Source organism: Bos indicus x Bos taurus, chromosome 2, assembly GCF_003369695.1.
Source record: "Bos indicus x Bos taurus breed Angus x Brahman F1 hybrid chromosome 2, Bos_hybrid_MaternalHap_v2.0, whole genome shotgun sequence".
NCBI classification, from domain to species: Eukaryota; Metazoa; Chordata; class Mammalia; order Artiodactyla; family Bovidae; genus Bos; species Bos indicus x Bos taurus.
Window position 1 is genome coordinate 95,746,535 of NC_040077.1, and position 18,033 is coordinate 95,764,567.

An 18,033-nucleotide genomic window follows, 5' to 3' on the forward strand; every position below is an offset into this window, starting at 1 on the left:
ATCCATCAGTGAACAAAACAAAGACACTCCTATTTAGAATGTGTATATCAGCAGGGGAACCAATACACAATGAACATAAAAAGTAGTAAAACAGACAGTGTATCTGAAGATAATGACTGCTATCGGGAAAAATAGGGGTGGCTGAGGTAGGTGTCAAATTGTAATTTTAAACAGTATGAGCAAGGCCTCAGTGAGAAAGTGGCCATTGGGGCAAAGACCTGAAGGAGGTGAGGGAGTCAGCTATCTTCAAATTTAGAAAAAACATTTTAAGCACTGAAACAGACCCAAGGTGCTAAGGTAGAAGCGTAGCTGGTGTGTGGCAGGGGGAGAAGTAGGGAAACTTCTTAAGAAGTAATTGCAGTAATCCAGGCAAGAGATGAAGGTACTGCAGATCCAGGTCACCTGTACCTGCAGTGGGGGTAGTAGTCAGTTTTTGGATATATTTTGAAGGTACAGCCAATAGAATTATCTACAAGAATAGATGTGGAATAAGAGAGAAAAGAAGGTATTAAGAATCATTCCAAGATTTCTAACCTCAGCAACTAAGATGGAAAATGCTGCAGGTGCAGATGTGAGGGGGAAATCAGCTCAGTGTTGGACATATTGAGCTTTAGATGTCTATTAGACACCTCTGTAGCACCTAAGATCCTCTTGGCCTTCTTGCCTGTGGGATGATTTGCAACTTATTTTGTCCCTATTGCCATGGCCACCCAATCTCAGGCAGTAACCACCCACTAGTGCTTTGCCTCATGCTCAGGCCCCACGTCTCACACAAAGGTCTGCTTGGTGCCCACACAAAACATAACTGGGTATATGTTCCAGAGGAGGATAGTGTTAGCATTTTCTGATTGAATCTTAACCTTCTCTCCTGACTCACTTCTTTTCCCTACCCTCATTTCCCCAGGACGGTACTCCCTAATAAGATAGGAGCACAGAAGCCTCTGCCTCAGATTCTGTTTTCTGGGAGAACCAAGGCTAAGACAACATCCTAAGACAACAGCGAAGGCATGAGTGGATAGCTGTTGGGAGTATGGAGTCTGGAGTTTGGGAGAGTGATTTGGGGAAAAGATATAATTTTGAGAGTTAATCAGCATGGGTGTTGTATTTGCAATCACAAGACAGGATGAGGGCATAAACGAGTGAACAAAAAAGATAAATATCAGATACTGGAGAAGTTGACGATTTTATTCTAGTATCTTTGAAAGCAGTACTTTTGAGAGCAGAAACAACCTTTTATTCATTGCTATAGCTCCAGTTTTATAGTACAGGGCACAAAGTAGGTGCTCAACAGTTATTTTTAGAATAAACAAAATAGGTCATCATGGCCCTCGGGTTAGATAGAAAAACAAACTAAGTCACGAGAGGTGATGAACTAAAACAAGCAGGATTCATGGAACTTGAGTTCACAGTGAGGGTAAAAATTAGGTTCAACAGCGGAAGCAAGAGAGAAAAATAACAGGAAAAGGAAGTGGTGGTTAGAAAAAAAGTGCTCAGATACCACTTTCTCCTTGAAGCCTTTTACAATCATCTCATCTGCCTTATTCTAAGTCCACTTGCACCCATGTGCTCTTCTCTTTCATTAACCCTGTTTTCCAATTGAAAAATTAAGTCATGAATGGGAGTAGCTTTCAAGTCCCAGAGATAAAAATGGATGCTAAAGTTGGATGATTCTAGTTCATTTCTATGGTTTATGGATATGCAAATACATGAAATTAGAAGACTACATTTCAAATCTGAAGTATATCCAAAGTGTTTAGTAAAATAACATGCACTTGAATGACTGGATGACTGAATGAATAAGTGAATTAACGAGGTCAGGTAAGAACAGAGGTCAGGGGAGCTGACATCAAGGACAAAATACAACTGAATGACTGTTGGAGGCTCACCGATCTGACCATAGGGCAGAGGTGAATCAGGGAAGTGGGGCTGCAGTTAAAAAGCACCTAGGAAGTTAGCAAAGCAACCAAGACATGAAGAGGTAGGGCCTAAGTGAGTTCACAGTGTGAACAGAAAAGGAGAATGCAGGGAAATTTTAAAATTAAAAATTACCATATTTGTTGAGTCGTAAGTATAGGCTATGAGTAACTTTATGACCCCATGGACTGTAGCCTGCCAGGCTCCTCTGTCCATGGGATTCTCCAGGCAAGAATACTGGAGTGGGTTGCCATTCCTTTCTCCAAGGGATCTTCTGGACCCAGGGATCCAAACCCAGGTTCTCCCACATTGCAGGCAGATACTTTACCATCTGAGCCACCTGGGAAGCCCCAAATAATCCCAATATTTTGGTATCATGTATAGTGCCAGGGTAAGAAGAACAAGAAGGTAAGCTACATTTTGAAAGTGTATTTGACACAAAGATGAGATATATAAATAAATCTAATAATGGGCAACATTTTAATTGACACTTGTTACATGTCATTGTGCCAAGTACACTTTCCATGAATGATCTCATTTAATTACCATAAGTCAGTCATGTCTGACTCTTAGGGACCCCATGGACTGCAGCCTACCAGGCTCCTCTGTCCATGGGATTTTCCAGGCAATAGTACTGGAGTGGATTGCCATTTCCTTCTCTGCGGGATCTTCCCGACCCAGGGATCGAACCCGGGTCTCCTGCATTGTAAACAGACAGTTAACCGCCTGAGCCACCATTTCACTGATGGGAAAACTGAGGTGCAGGAGGGAAGACCATGCCCAAAGTCACACAGCTGAACCAGGATTTGAATCCTAAAATATTAAGAAATTTTGCCATGACCACAGAGATATTATTTGTTCAATAAATACTTGATGAACACCACTGCATTGTGCTGAGGATGGGAGGAGAGAAACTCTGGTGGCAAACGAGGCACACTTGGTCACTACCTGCACAGAATTACATGGACAGTAAACAAACAATTCCAAGAATGATGAATCAGGAAAGTGCTAAGTTACAATTAGGTAGGAGGAGTGGGTGACAGAAAAGAATTTTCAAGGAAAGGGAATAGCATGTATAAATACCTTGAGGTGAGAGCCTACAGTAGAGAACAAGAGAAAAGAGTCTGGAAAAATAAAAGACATGGCTGGAGTGCAGATAGCTAGAGAAATCATTGGGGAGGCTGAGAACACAAGCCTGGATAACGGAGGGCCTGGCCTTCACGATAAGGACTCAGATTGTGTTCAGTAAACAAAGGGAAGGACTGAAGGAATTCAATCAGGGTAGTGACTTGATCAGATTTGTATTTGTTAAAAATTACTCTGGCTGCAGTATGGCAAATGGATTGGAATGAGCCAAGACCAGTTTTGTAGGACCTAGATGCTAGTTGCTCAGAACTTCCAGCAAGAGGTGAAGTTAGCTTAGAGTGGGATGGAAATGTGGTCATAAGAACAGAGAGAAGCCACAAATCCTATTCTTTCAAGGTAGGTCTAGGTGATTCTGATGTGTGTTAGAGGTTTCTTAGGTTTCTGAACTAAGTAGATGGATAGGATTTCCTTTACTGAACCAAGGGCTATTAGGAAGAGGGGTTTGGCACACCCAAGTCATCCAGATGAAAGTGTAGCAAAAGCACTTGGAAATATGAATCTAGAGTTCAAGAGCAAGATCTAGGCTTGAGCTCTGAGCTGGAGTCTTTTGCATCTGGTATCTGAAGGGAACAGAAGAGGAGGAGACCACCTAGGAAAGCATACACGGTGGGACTCCAGAAGCAGGTGAAGCTCAACAGGATTCCAGTATTTAACAGTTGGCTAGAGGAGAAGCGGGTTGTTAAAGAACCAGAGAGTTAAGAGGAAAACAAGAGTTTAAGACAAGAGCATACGTGGATGAGGGTGTGGGCAATAGTAAGATGCCAGAACAAGGTCTTGTAAGCAGAGGCCTGAAGCTTGTCTGTGACAATTCAGAGCTGCTCCAGGTGTGTGGTAAGAACAGAAACTAGACTAGAGAGGGCTGAGGAATGAGTCATGAGAGAATGTCCATGTGGTAAGACATGGAGAGGGACTTAAAGACAGAAATCTAGGCGTGAGAGATTTGGTGGTGGTTTAGTTGCTAAGTCGCGTCCGACTCTTGTGACCCCATGGACTGTAGCCTGCCAGGTTTCTCTGTCCGTGGGATTATCAAGGCAAGAATACTGAAGCGGGCTGCCATTTCCTTCTCCAGGGGAGAGAGACTTAAGGCTGTTCAAATACTAGACAGAAACGCCAGTAGAGGAAGAAAGGTTGAAAATAACGGAAGGAAAGGAGGTTATTCTTCAGCCCAAGGAGAAAGCAGGAGGAGATCTACAGTACTAGGCTACAGTACCGGGCTAGGGAACTCTTTCAACAGCAAGTCAGTATGGGGCGGAGCTCTGACTTGGACCCTCTCCGCTTCCTAAGACACATTTGCTTTAAGCGTGCCTGCTAAGTTGCTTCACTCGTGTCTGACTCTTTGCAACCCCATGGGCTCTTGCCCTCCAGGCTCCTCTGTCATGGGATTCTCCAGGCAAGAATATTGGAGTGGGTTGCCATTTCCTTCTCCAGAGCTTTAAGCGACTGAAAGTGAATTACAACAGACCTGAAAGACCGGGAGAGAGCATTGCCGAGTTAAATAAAAAGAATAATGATAAAGTCAGCATCGAGTCTCGGGTGACCTCTCAAGGGGCAAGATCAGCAGCTTCCAAGCAACGGAAGTCGTACTGAGGGTTCGGATGGGGGAGTGGGCGGTGAAGAAAAGGGGGCAGCGGCTGCAGTAGGAAACTGTGAAAAAGAAAGTAATACAGGATGGTTCCCCCTCCACCGCTCCCCCCCCCCCACAAAAAAAGGAGGGCAAGTAAGGGGGGTTAGGGGAAGACACTTCGAAACTGCAAAAGAGCAACCTCGGTCAGGGCAGGTCATGGCTCGGAGGCCGAAGGTGTGCCCCACGGGCCTGGCCTTCCTCGCTGCCCGGCTAAACTCCGCCAGCTGCCCGGAGTCCCAGGGCCTCCGTGCCCCGAAATTGAACGGTCCCGCCGGCGCTCGCCAGGTTTCTCTGCGGATTCTCAGAGCGGAGCCTCCCGGCCTGCCCAGAAAGGCGGAAAACCCTTCCCACAGGGGCCCACGACGCCCCCGGGCCGCGCCGAGGCCTAGCATCCCAGCGTCCGGCCCAGGCCTCGGGGAACCGCAGAGCTGCAGCAGGCCTTCCTCCCCGGCTCCGCACGGCTTCCGCGCTCAGCCGCGGCCCCGACCCGGTGGCGCGTCTTTCTGGTCCCTGCAGCTTTTGAAAGTTCCCGGGGCCGGCGGCGCTCTGGGGCCCAGGCCCGTGACGCTGCAGCCGCCCTAGAGCCCGCCGCTTACAGCCGCAAGGGCAGCCCGCGCGGGGGTTTCCATCGAACCGTCCACACCCTTCGGGAATTCCCCACCACGCCACACACAAACCCCAATTCTTCCTGCAAATTTCCGCCGCCGGTTTGAAACCGTCGATACGCGGCGAGGGCAGCGGGGGTGCGTAGACAGACCCCCTCTTCCCCACCCCTGGGTCCCAGCCCACCGCCTCTTTCCCTCTCCCGGAGGAACCCCTCCGCCGCGCCCGAAGGAACTCGAAGGTCTTCGGCAACTTCCGCCTCCAGCGCGGAGGGCGGGGCCGCTCGAGCTCCTCCGGGCCGAGCTCGGCTTTTTCCGTGCGCGGCCGCTGCGCACTCGGCACTGGGCGGCGCTGGCTGGCTCCCTGGCTGCGAGTCCTCAGTCGGCGGCGGCTGCTGCTGCCTGTGGCCCGGGCGGCTGGGAGAAGCGGAGTGTTGGTGAGTGACGCGGCGGAGGTGTAGTTTGACGCGGTGTGTTACGTGGGGGAGAGAATAAAACTCCAGCGAGATCCGGGCCGCGAACGAAAGCAGTGACGGAGGAGCTTGTACCACCGGTAAGAGGAGCAGGAGGAGGAGGCAGGAGCCGGAGAGAGCCGGGGGGACGGAGGGGGGACGGGGAGGCGCCGGACACCCGCGCTCGGGGCCTTCCCCTCGCAGGAGGGGCCGCGGTAAAGATGGAGCCTCCGCCCGAGCCCCACACCATCGCCGCCGCTCGCAGCGAACAAAGAATAATGGCGGCGGACTGGAGCCAGCGGCGGCCGGGGCGGCAGCGACTCTGCCTGCAGCCAGCGGCGGCGCTCATGGCGGGGGGCGGCGGGCGGCGGGCGGGGTGGGAGCCGGCGGCCGGGGGTGTGTGCGGGCGGGCGGCCGGCCGCGGCGAGCTGGCGCCCGCGTTCCCGCCGCCGCCGGGCCGGGCGCGGAGCCGGGAGCCCGGAGCCGCCCCGGGGGAGGCCGCCCGCCGGCCCGGCCGGCGCTGCCCCCTGTGCCGCCTGCCCGGCCCCCGCCGACAGTCTCGCCCCCTGACCCGGCCCGCAGTCCGCCGGGGCAGCGCCGCCGAGGTGCCCGCGGGGGGTGGAGGAGGAAGAAGGCGACAGTTAAGGGCAGAGGAGGTGAAGGTGCCTGCCTTCCCGGTAGCCTCCGTGTCTGCCATGCCCGCCTAGCGAGGGGAAGCGGTGCTCAGTCTGACCTACTCTCCTCTTCTCTCTTTGTGCAATAAAGTTCGAAACCCAAGGTTTTCCTCTCGTCCTGTATTTTATTCACGCCCTTTCCCCCCGCTCCCGCCCCATTGGGAAAATGCTGTTTTCTGTGCTTTTCTGCTTACATGAGGTAATGAGAACTCGCGCTTTTTAAAATAATTTTTGACTCTTTCCCTCACCCTCTTTTTTTTTTTTTTTTAAATCAGTAGTCATGGAAATGCATTCTTTGGAGGAGGAAGGGGTGCTAAGAAAAATACATTTGTAATTAAAAACCTATTGGGATCTTGTAAAAGGGAAGCTGATGTTTGAAAACAGTTTCGGTTTTAACCCTTTTCAATAAGGTAATCACTTGAGAGCTATCATTCTGAAACACTTCGTTGAAAGGAGTATTAGCGATGTACTTTTGTTTCACATCACCTTGGCGGGGGGCAGCCGTGGTGTTGGGTCCTTTGGATCTCCCCTCGCACCCCGACCATATTTCTCACATCTTTCTTAAATACGAGATTGGTTAACCCTAATTCTAAAAATAGCCATTTAAAAGTATCCATTATTTGCCTCGCCCGTAGTAGGTAACCCTAGCCCCAGACCCACAATAATTTAAGCCACAAGGTTTATTTTTTTCTTGCCCTATTGGGGAAAACGGACAGCAGAAAAATCATTGACACATCAAAAATTAAAAGACAGTTTTTAAAGGACCATGGGATGTGACCTATTTAAGTTTCTCTTACCTTCTTCAGAAGTTAAAATTTCATGCTAGCGTTAGCTTTCATCAGTTCTGCCTTCTAAAGGTTTAATATAAAATACTTTTGGTTGCCAGTTGTTGAAATCTTTTACATTCATTTCCTGATTTAAATATAAAGCCAAAACGGTTATTTTAGGTGATGCAAAAGGTTCTTTTTAAAATACTTCCCTGTCTCATGGTATGATAGAATGGTGATTGATACAAGGTTTCTTGTTAGGAATAAATACTGTTAGTAGGAGCATTGTCTTCTGATATTCTTTATCCAAGTCACTTTTCCAAAACCTCCTTGCTGTATTACTAGTATTAAAAAAAAAAACACATTGGCCGTTTTTCATTGCCAAGAAATTTAATTAAGATGAAATAAACAGTATTTTTCCGTTAAGGGTTGGGAAGATGATTTTATTTCCAAACACTGAGGAAATTATGGTCTTGATGATGCCATAGATTACTGGTTTTCCTTAAGGATTTTCTGCAAACCAGCATAAGTTGAACAGAAGTTCTTTGCCCTTACAGATACTATCTGACAATGACGCTTCCTTTGTTGAATTTTTTTTTAAAGTTATGATAGTTTTTTCTTTTGTTTCATCCAAAAGATCTTTAAAATTTTTTAATTATAAATTCATAATCTAATTCTTACCAGTCTCAGGTGAAACTTCGTAAACTTTTGTAATCATTAATATTTGGATATTTTTTTGTAACATGTTACTAAGTTATACTCTACCCCCTCCAGGGATCAGCAGAAATTACAGTTAAATCTGCTTGAACCTTTTTTTAATGGACGTGTATTCAGAAAGCCAGTGAGTCTTTGATAGAAATTAACTGAAAACTATTAAAAGGGCATTTCTTATGGAATATAAAACTCCAGTGTAACTCCTTTTGAATCATTTTTTTTCCTCCCCCAAAGAAGAGCCTAAGGAAACTTATTCATAAAATGGCACCTTTTTCTGCTTTCTGAAATTCATTTTCATGATTAGATCTGATTAATAGACATTTTTGTTTCTTTATAGAGACGTACTTTTATTTTTCATTCTAAGACACTGAGTTTTATTTGGGGGGATATAATATGGCTACAGTAAAAGCAGGTATATAGCCCTCACTTCACCTCATTTTAAAAATTCTTTTCCTTTATTTACACAGAAAAAAATTCTTGTACTCTTATTCATACAGTGTATCAGTGAAATTTGTAATTTCATTTATTCTGTAAATGTCTTATCAGACATGGTTATGTGGACTTGTTTATAGCCAGCCTGTGATACAATCTTACAAGCGTATCTTTCTTGATACATAGTGTCACTTCAAGTGATGGCTTCTTTATTGACTAGTTAGAGCTCAAATCTGAGTTTAAGGATAGTAGTCAGAGAATGAGAAAAAGAAAATGAAAGGATTTTTTTTCTTCTTACTCAAGTATGAACACATTTCTACATTATCACTTGAAACACAGTTTATGGCGCTGAGTCGGACGAGACTGAAGTGACTTAGTAGCAGTAGCAGCAAACAGTAGTATTTACTGTGATAGAGAAGGTAGTTAGTGGAAAAAGCACTGGGTTTGGGAATCACAGGCCAGTTTGAATCCTGCTGTTGCCACTATTATCCTGTGCCTACCCTCAAGGAATTTTGTGACCAACATGAAGTTTCTTGATCTTTCTCAGTCTTTGTTTCTTTATCTGTTAGAATAATGCCAGCTACTTTTAGTGTTGTCAGGTAATTATAAAGTACTTCCTTGGGGATTAAATTTATTTTTAAGTTTTATTTTAACTTCCTAGCTGTGGAACCTTGGGCAGATTTCTTCTCTGTACTTCTCATTTTCCTTGATCTTAAGTAAACAGTTATCTAACTCAGACACGTGGGAATTAAATGAGTTAATACATATTAAACTCTAGGCATGTCACAAGTGGTCAACAAATGTTTCCTTTATGTTTTAAATTATCCTTCATCATTATTGTTACTGTGTTTTAATTCACTAGGCCAGAAGCTGCAGCAAATCCAAAGATGGATTACACTGTCATATCTCTCTACCCTCAAGGAACTATTGGGGACATGATGACTAATAAGGCAGAATATATGCCATAAGAAAGCAGTCAAAAGGAAAGAGAGATCACACTTGATGAAGATGGAAGAAAAGAGGATTATACTTTTGTATTTCCAGTTTTTATTTTTTAATAAGTAATTCTTTTAGATAGTCCATAATTCAGAACACATAAAATGTCATACAGCAGAAGGTCATGTTTTTTGCCCCCACCCTCCAATCACCCAGGTGTTAGCAGTTTCTCTTTTGTCCTTTCAGAGGTACTCTATCCATGTACAAACCAGTATGTATGTACTCTCCTGGCACATCCCCTTTTTTATTTGAATGGTAGTATGCTGTGTACACTCCTATATCTCGGCAGTTTTCACTTAACACGGCTTAGCATTGGGGTTGTGTCAGTACATAAAGACCTTCATTCTTTTCATTATCAGGCACTTTATCATCTGGATATACCTTTGTTTATTGACCAGTTAGTGTGTTGATTTTATTTTTAACTCTCATGGCTTTTTAAAGGAAATCTGTTATTACGCCTTTATTTCTTTAAATGAAAGATTTCATTTGAATGAGAGATAGCAAGTTATTTAAACTCCCTCGATTATCTTCAGTTTCGGGGTTTTTTTTTAAGTTTTATTAAAATATTTGAGATGTACATGAATAGGGAAGCAAGCTGTATAAGAATTAACTCTCAAAGTAAATTTAGTCTGTATTTAACGTCTTTGTTGTGGTCCTTAGAGCCCTAAACAGACTCTTCCTTTTATTATTTCCGCCAATAAAAGTCTATAGTTTTCTCTTTAAATGAGAAAGAACATCTTACATAGTCTAGATCTTTTTTTAAGTAGACCATTCTCATGGGATGCGATTACCCAGTAATCTTGATTACTGTACTAGCTTTCTCCGAGTTAATTTTTTACACACTCATTAACTTATTTTTTTTGATGATTTTCTAATATTTCTTGGTGTAGTTATCAGTGAGTTTTATATTTGATACCTAAATAAACAGTTTCACCTATATGATTTTCTACTGAGATTTTTCTTCTTAGATGAATTTTTTTTTCTTTTACTGTGGAAATCCTTGGCCAAGTTATTACTTGGCCCAAGTAATAACTCCTTTCAACAAAAGCACAAAAGAAAAGTTTCAATGCTCTCTTTTTCTTTTTTTCGACCTTCTAAGCAGCATTTAACTATTTGTACATTTTAAATATACATCTGTTAGTATATTTATCTTTAAAATACACATGCTATAAGGTCTTTAAGTTGATTAAACTTAGAAAATGATAACTAATAATCTAGCAGCAGGGACGCAGAAAGCTCTCTTATCTTTTGAAAAAACAAATCATTAAATGAAGCTGTTTTGGTGATCTCATTCTTTGTATGCTTAACTTGACATATTAAAGCTTTTAATGTAAGAATATTGTCTTATTTTGAGGATTTACTAGTATTATATAAAATACTAATACATGCCAATTTTACCCACTCAATGACTAAAATGTTTACAAAGCACTTATAGATTGGTAGGGGTCGGGAGTGGATAATTGAAATTTGTAAAGACAGGAAAGTTTTCCTCTGGAACATATCTGGGGGCTACCAGGGAATTAAATGATTTCTCACAGTCTCGTTGTATCGGTGAATTGCCTTTTGGATTGGAGGTAAAGATCGTGAACTAAAACAACAAACTGATGCTGTGAAAATGGCTACTTGTTTTCCTCTGCCAATTTAATAAATGTGCTAACTCAGTCATTATAAGTGCTTAGTCTTGGTCAACTTTTTGAAGTTACAAGAAGTATGGTTCTAAATTTATACTATCAAATCTGTAAATGTAGATTTTTGAGACATATTTGAAACACATTTGTTTCTCTTCTGACTCAGTATGCTCCCTTAGTATATACAAACTCTTTGTCTTGTGTTTTGCTTTGCATTTTTCTCTTTGCTTAGCTCTGCCAGTCCTGATCCTGTACAGATGTGTTTCATTATTTTACCTAGTTTTGCTTACCTGTCTCCTCTGTTACCAGTAAGAAGATGGGGCAAAGATTTCTGGTGTTAATTACAGCAGATAAGTAGATGACAGTATTTTACATAACCAGTGATGAAAAATTACCTTTATGTATTTAATCAATTACATGAATCACAGTTTAAGAATAGTACCCCTCGTTAAACTTTTAAATACCTGAGTTGCTTTTCCTCAGGGTTGAGGTAAGGTTAGTAAAGTTTAGTTTACCATAAGTGAAATGGGCTGTCTGAACAAATTCTTCCTGGTTGGATTTATCTAGAATCTCTGGATATTCTATCACTCATCAAGGTTTAGAGAGTAAGAAGTCTGAGGCATTGATGCTAACTTTTTTTACTCCTTTTGAGAAAAGTAAATACATTTGTTTGGAGAAGAGAGAATTAAGTGAGAAGTTAAAATAACTAAGTAATGACCTTGGTGTCTGAGTGGAGGATGGGCCTGAGAGTTTATACCAGTGGTATTAGAAAATGTCTACCAAAGATTACTAAATCTTGGAAACTAAGATTTCTTTCTTTAATTTTAAGTCTTTCTCTAATGAAGTGGTTATCTGTGTTTGAATTTCTGGTTGTTATTATATGACAGTATCTGTGTTAAGTTGCTTCAGTCGTGTCCAACTTTTTGTGACCCTATAGACTGTAGCCCCCAGGCTCCTCTGTCCATGGGATTCTTCAGGCAAGAATATGACAGTATAGATGTAACTAAAAATGTTTGTAATCTAAACGAAGCTGAGTAACAATTTTGAGGGGGGTTATCCCTTTTTGTGTAAGCAATTCGCAATAGGAGATTCATAAATACCTTGTCATCGTTGAATTGAAATTTATTGCTTTTTCTGAACTCTCTACTCTTAAAAGGGCATCACATTCTTAAAATATTTATTGTTTGCTGTTACTGCCATTTATCCATCTAGTCATTCTGTGAACATTTATTGAACATCATCTTTTTCATAGTTGGTGAAATAGTCATAAGAAAATTTAATCAAGTATTTTTAGAGATATTAAATAAACCATTGTTCTAGTTGCTATAGAAGCCTGAGTATGTGGCTTTACTGCCCTTAAGGTACTTACAGTATAATGGAGATGACAGAAACAAGTATAATAAAAAACGGTTTATATGTGGCAGAATGTCAGTTCTCACTGTCTTGAAGGACTACTGAGTTTAGAAGAAAAGGTGTTCAGTGAGGAAACTTATGAGAAGATAGTACTCAAATTGCATACGGAAGAACTTGGAAGGTGAGAACGAAGGCGAGTGTATTGTGGGCAGTGGCATGGACAACAAAAGTGAAGACATGGAAGCAGAATGAACTTGATACATTCACCTTTCTTGAGGTGAAGAAAGTGTCGTATTAAATGTAAATCCACAGTATCTAGGAGCCCTAAGTGTGAAGCAGGAAGCTTTAAATTCCATTTAAGAGGAGGAACAACATAAACAGAGGAATGGTGTGATATGACAAGCTAAAGTGTAGGTAACCGGGCTGCATACCCCCAGTTCTAGGCAACTACTAAAGTTCCCTAGGCACTTTTTGTCTCCAGTGCTGAATTCTTTTAGTGCTTAGTCGTGTCTGACTCCTTGTGGCCCCATGGACTAGCCTGCCAGGGTGCTCTGTCCATGGGATTTGGATTTCCCAGGCAAACATACCAGAGTGGGTTGCCATTTCCTTTTCCAGGGGAATCTTCCCAACCCAGGGATCGAACTCACCTTTCCTGTGTCTCTTGCATTGCAGGTGGATTCTTTACCTGCTAAGCCACTGGGGAAGCCTATTCTGAACATTGCATATAAATGGATTGCATTGTGATGAGCTTCTTTTACTTAACACAGTAAAACTGTTAGGGTTTATCCATGTTTATCAGGACTTCATTCCTTTCTGTTGCTAAATAATATTGTTTTATAGACATGCAATATTTTATTCATGAATTCATGGACATTTGAACCTTTGGGCCATTGTGAATAATGCTGCCACGAACATTCATTTATTACACATGTTGTCATTTCTCTTGGGTTTATACCTAGGAGTGGAATTGCTGGCTTATATGGTAACTATGTTAACCATTTTGAGGAACTGCCAGGCTTAGAGTGGTACCCTTTTACATTCCCACTGGTAGTGTATAAGAGTTATTTCTCTGTATCCTCAACACTTGTTTTTATTTTTCATTGTAGCCGTTGTAGTGGGTGAGACGTAGTATCTCATTGTGGTTTAGATCTGCATTTCCCTAATGACTAATGCTGTCAAGCATCTTTTTGTGTACTTATTGGCCATTTGTATATCTTGGAAGAAGTGTCTGTTCAGATCCTTTGCCCATTTTTAAATTGGGTTATTTGTCTTATTATTGAGTTGTAATAGTTGTTATTCTAGATACAAATTTATTACCAGATATATATGATTTATGAAACTTTCTTCTATGGATTGTCTTCACTTCCTTGGCACAAAAGTTTTTAATTTTGACAATTTCCAACTCATCTTTTTTTTTTCTCTCCCTTTCATTGCTTGTGCTTTTTGTTGTCATATCTTGGACATTATAAATTCTTAATTATTATAGACATTTTCTAAATATCTCTGAAAGCCACGACTATTTAATGAAAAATATAGTACATATTTGGAATTACACCCCACTTGCTCTGATCTTCTCTTTTATCCTATGTCCAGATTCCTTAGTTTTGAGTACTGACCAAAAGAAGCAAAGGTAAATATCAAGAAATAGCAACTTTGAAACGAAGTTTAATTCAAATTTTTGTGAATTATTTGTTACTAGAGAATTTATTATGTTTGTGTGAATGTAGTGTATTACTCGTGAATGTAAAAATTCTCCTGTATTAAGGGAATTCACACTTAGCAGACTTTTACCATGGAGGCATCCCTGGTATCTTGGGCATAAGCAGTCTGCCTACAGTGTAGGAGACACGGGTTCCATTCCTAGGTCTGGAAGATCTCCTGGAGAAGAGAATGACTACCCACTCCAGTACTGTTGCCTGGATCATCCCATGGACAGAGGAGCCTGGCAGTCTACAATCCATGGGGTCGCAGAGAATTGGACACGACTGAGTGACTAACACACACACACCATGGAGGTGGTACTAACTCCTTCATTTTTTGCAGTTGACTAAACTGACCTCTGGAGAATTTAAATTTACAAACTAGTAGAACATTTTCCCTGGGCAAGAAATAACAGTAAAGCATAGTCTTCGTCACTCTGAATATTAATAGCATAATCTCTTTGTGAAGAAAGTTTTGAAGGTTTAGCTTTATTGACAATTGTTAAAATTTGTTGTTCCTCATCAATAGTTTTGGTTTATAAAAGTTCATTTACTTGAAGGAAGTATTGTAGCCAAAGTCTTGTAAAAATATTGATTTTGTTATCTTATTAATCAAGTCTGCATCAACAGAAAGGTTACCATAAATAGCCAGCTCTTGCTTTCCTTTTTTCCATAATTCATTGTTTTTCTGTCATTTCAAAAAAGTTTATGGTTTGAAATAATTATTAACTAAATACTTGTTTGGAGGGAATTTATATGTAAACTGATGGTAGGGATTAGTTTATACTTGCCTAGCTCTTTGGTAAGTTTGTGAGCCCTTTGAGAGAAAGGGTTCTTGGCTGCTTTACTCTATAGTCCCCATAGTTTTTGGCAGAACACTTATTATGTAATATGCATGAAAACTTACAATGAATGAATTCCTCTTGGAGGGTCACAGATTTGAAAAGCAGGATTAAAACCAATCCCCCTTAAGGTTTTGCACGAAAGGGACTAAAACCAATCTCCCTGAGGTTAGAGGAAGCTGACGTATATGCATATGCTTAGACAATTAGGGGCTTCCCTGGGGCTCAGATGGTAAAGAATCTGCCTGCAATGCCAGAGAACCTGGGTTCCATCCCTGGGTAGAGAAGATCCCCTGGAGAAGGAAGGGAATGGCAACCCACTCCAGTATTCTTGCCTGGAGAATTCCATGGACAAGAAGCTTGGCGGGCCACGGTCCATGGGATCGCAAATAGTCGGACACTTGTAATTGCTTAGACAGATTACAGGTTTATTTTTTAAAAGCCAAGGAAATTAGATTTGTTTTTTCGTAGCTTAAAAATAAACTTTTTTCACTGGAGTCTAAATTAATTCCGATGGTTTACTAACGCTTTTCACCTCTGAAACAGGAAAAATAGCATGAGACTATTAATCAAAGTGATTACCAGAAGTCACTATCAGGTTGATAATAAAGTACATTTACATGAAATGCTGGACTTGATTTTTCAGGATTAGAGATAAAAGATATCTAAATATGAAGTGAGTCCTTATCAAAACTTTACATAAAGTCGACTGTGGTCTACATGTCATTTTTCATCTTTGTAGATTAACTATGGCTATTTTTTAAGATACAGTTCAATATATCCTTGGTGCTTTGAGTGCTCGAGATTTTTCTAGTAAGCCAAATATAATTAAAATGATTAGCATGTTGCTTAATAGTTTATGCAGTTCTGCTGCCGTATATTTCTTCACTTTTTATAATATCAGAAACTAGATGTGCATAGCCCTAAACAGTCTTATAAAGTTCTTAGAAATCTCTTAACATCTTTAGTTCTCCATCTGTGAAGTCAGAGCTAAAGCCAGAATTCCTGTCTTATGACTCCTGCCATGTAACGTGTACTGTGTTACTTCGGGAAAACTGATTTTCACTCTTTGTTGTCTAGTATGTAAATAATTCACCAAGACTAGCATTTAAAATTTAGTTCAAAACAAACTGTTATAATAATAAATGTTAACTTCATACACTTTTTTTTTAAAACACTTGGACATTCATTTTTCATTTCAATATAGTGATTTTCACATAGTCACTCAGGTTGAGTAAATGGAATAATGGGCTATAAATATTTAATCTCCAGGTATAACTTCTGTAAGTCCTTAACAGTTTTAGCCTTGAGCTAGTTTATGAAGCAGAACTTGAAATTTGAAGACAGCTTCACTCTTTACTCAACATGGAAATTGCTCTTCTAAAAGTAATTACATGTAGGAGGTGCATAATGCTTTTTTCCCTTTAAAAAAAAAAAAGCAGCTTCAAAAATCTAGTAGAATTTCATATATAGAACCTTATATAAGGTCACTTCTTTGTAAGGCTAAAGGTGGAAAAAGTTGTGAAAATGGTATCAGATGGGTGTTTGGATAGAAAGAATGGGAAGAGTTCAGTAAAATGTTATTATGTAAAATAATGCATAGTCATAGCTGCTGCTTTGCTAAGCAACATTGTTTGTCTCTTGGTGACCAGATACGTGAAGGCTTGTTTTAGAGCCACAAGTAGTCTTACCTGAAGGAAAACAAGACAGATACATTTTGCCAGTACTTAAAAAAATAACAGTAACTGATGTGAGAAAGTACTAAAGCTTTCTTATTAAAAGATAGTATAGAATTAGTCACACTAGAATATGAGGATGGTTTATGTAGATCAAATAATAACTTTCCTAATTCATTTCAGTTAAGTACTGCCTTTGAGGACAGTTTCTTACAGAGCATACTACATATTTTAAAATAACTTATTAAAAATAGCATTCAAATACTGTAGTAATCTGAAAACTGCAATAAATCATAACATGTAAATCTTGAACTTAAGGTGGTTTTCTCTAAGTTCAGCCCAATAAACAAAAAAATTAGAGAATTAGTTTTAATAAATAACATTGAAAAGATTCCCTTTTGTTGTATGTGTTTTTGTTTTGTTTTGTTTTTAGGTAATGGTAGTTGAGTACTGGCAATTACTATTAATAATTTATTAAAACATATAAACACATTTTCAAGCTTTTACTTTTGTCTCATGAGTGATTAAATTTCATCAGATTCAGATCATATAGAATTAATTTCAGATACAGCTTTTCTTCCCTTCCTCTAATACTAGACTATAGGCTAAATAAAGTATGGATTTGTATTCCAGTTAAGGGAGAAGGATCTTGGTAGGATCATAGAGAAAACTTTCTGAAAATTATGTCAGAATTTACGTAGCTTGGTAAAGTTACCAAGTTATTTTAGTTTTTCACATTGCCTATTCTGGTTCTTTCCCTAAAAACATATATATATATATAACCTTAATTTGATGGCATCACCGACTCAATGGACGTGAGTTTGAGTGAACTCCGGGAGTTGGTGATGGACAGGGAGGCCTGGCGTGCTGCGATTCATGGGGTCTCAAAGAGTCGGACACGACTGAGCGACTGAACTGAACTAAATCAGTCTCTAATCTAATAAGGTTCTTACAGCTGGAGTTGGTACGTGTGTTGAGCGTGGAGTATACTTGTGTACGTGTGTACATACCTACACACGTGTATACATATACATTACAACATTCAAATATGCTATTTTCCTATCTGGTTTCAGTGAAAGTATGCTGTATTTAATACCAAATGACTGTTATTAGCATCAGAAACCTGAAGCATTAAATTTCCAGTATTGATTGCATACATCTCAGTTCTGCTTAATAGGGCATAGAGTGAAGATAAATGAAGTATCTCAAGGTTAACAACCAAAAAGCATACAGGAGGTAAAAAGAGGAAGCAGTGCACCATAATCGTTGACTCCTGGAAAGCGAGTCCTTTATATAGCAGCTGAACATTTAGTTTTAATTTGCTTTATTAAATTAATCATGTGGTGGTGGTTTAGTTGCTAAGTCGTGTACAGCTCTTGGGACCGCATGGACTGTAGCCCACCAGGCTCCTTTGTCCATGGGATTCTCAAGGCAAGAATACTGGAGTGGGTTTCCATTTCCTTCTCCGGGGGATCTTCCCAACCCAGGAGTCGAGCCTGGGTCTCCTGAATTG

At 40.7% G+C, this 18,033-nt stretch overlaps 1 protein-coding gene across 9 annotated transcripts in view; it reads left to right on the forward strand.

Moving 5' to 3' along the window:
* The first annotated feature begins 5,430 nt into the window (after positions 1-5,430).
* Positions 5,431-18,033, forward strand: part of CREB1 (cAMP responsive element binding protein 1) — a 57,032-nt gene continuing 44,429 nt past the window's right edge. For 3 of the 9 annotated variants that reach the window (XR_003515007.1, XM_027565567.1, XM_027565621.1), the window contains exon 1: positions 5,668-5,839. The gene's annotated coding sequence lies outside the window, so the exon portion shown is untranslated. Of the gene's footprint in view, positions 5,840-18,033 lie in introns of all 9 variants that reach the window. The other 6 variants (XM_027565596.1, XM_027565580.1, XR_003515015.1 and 3 more) reach the window with 6 other exon arrangements.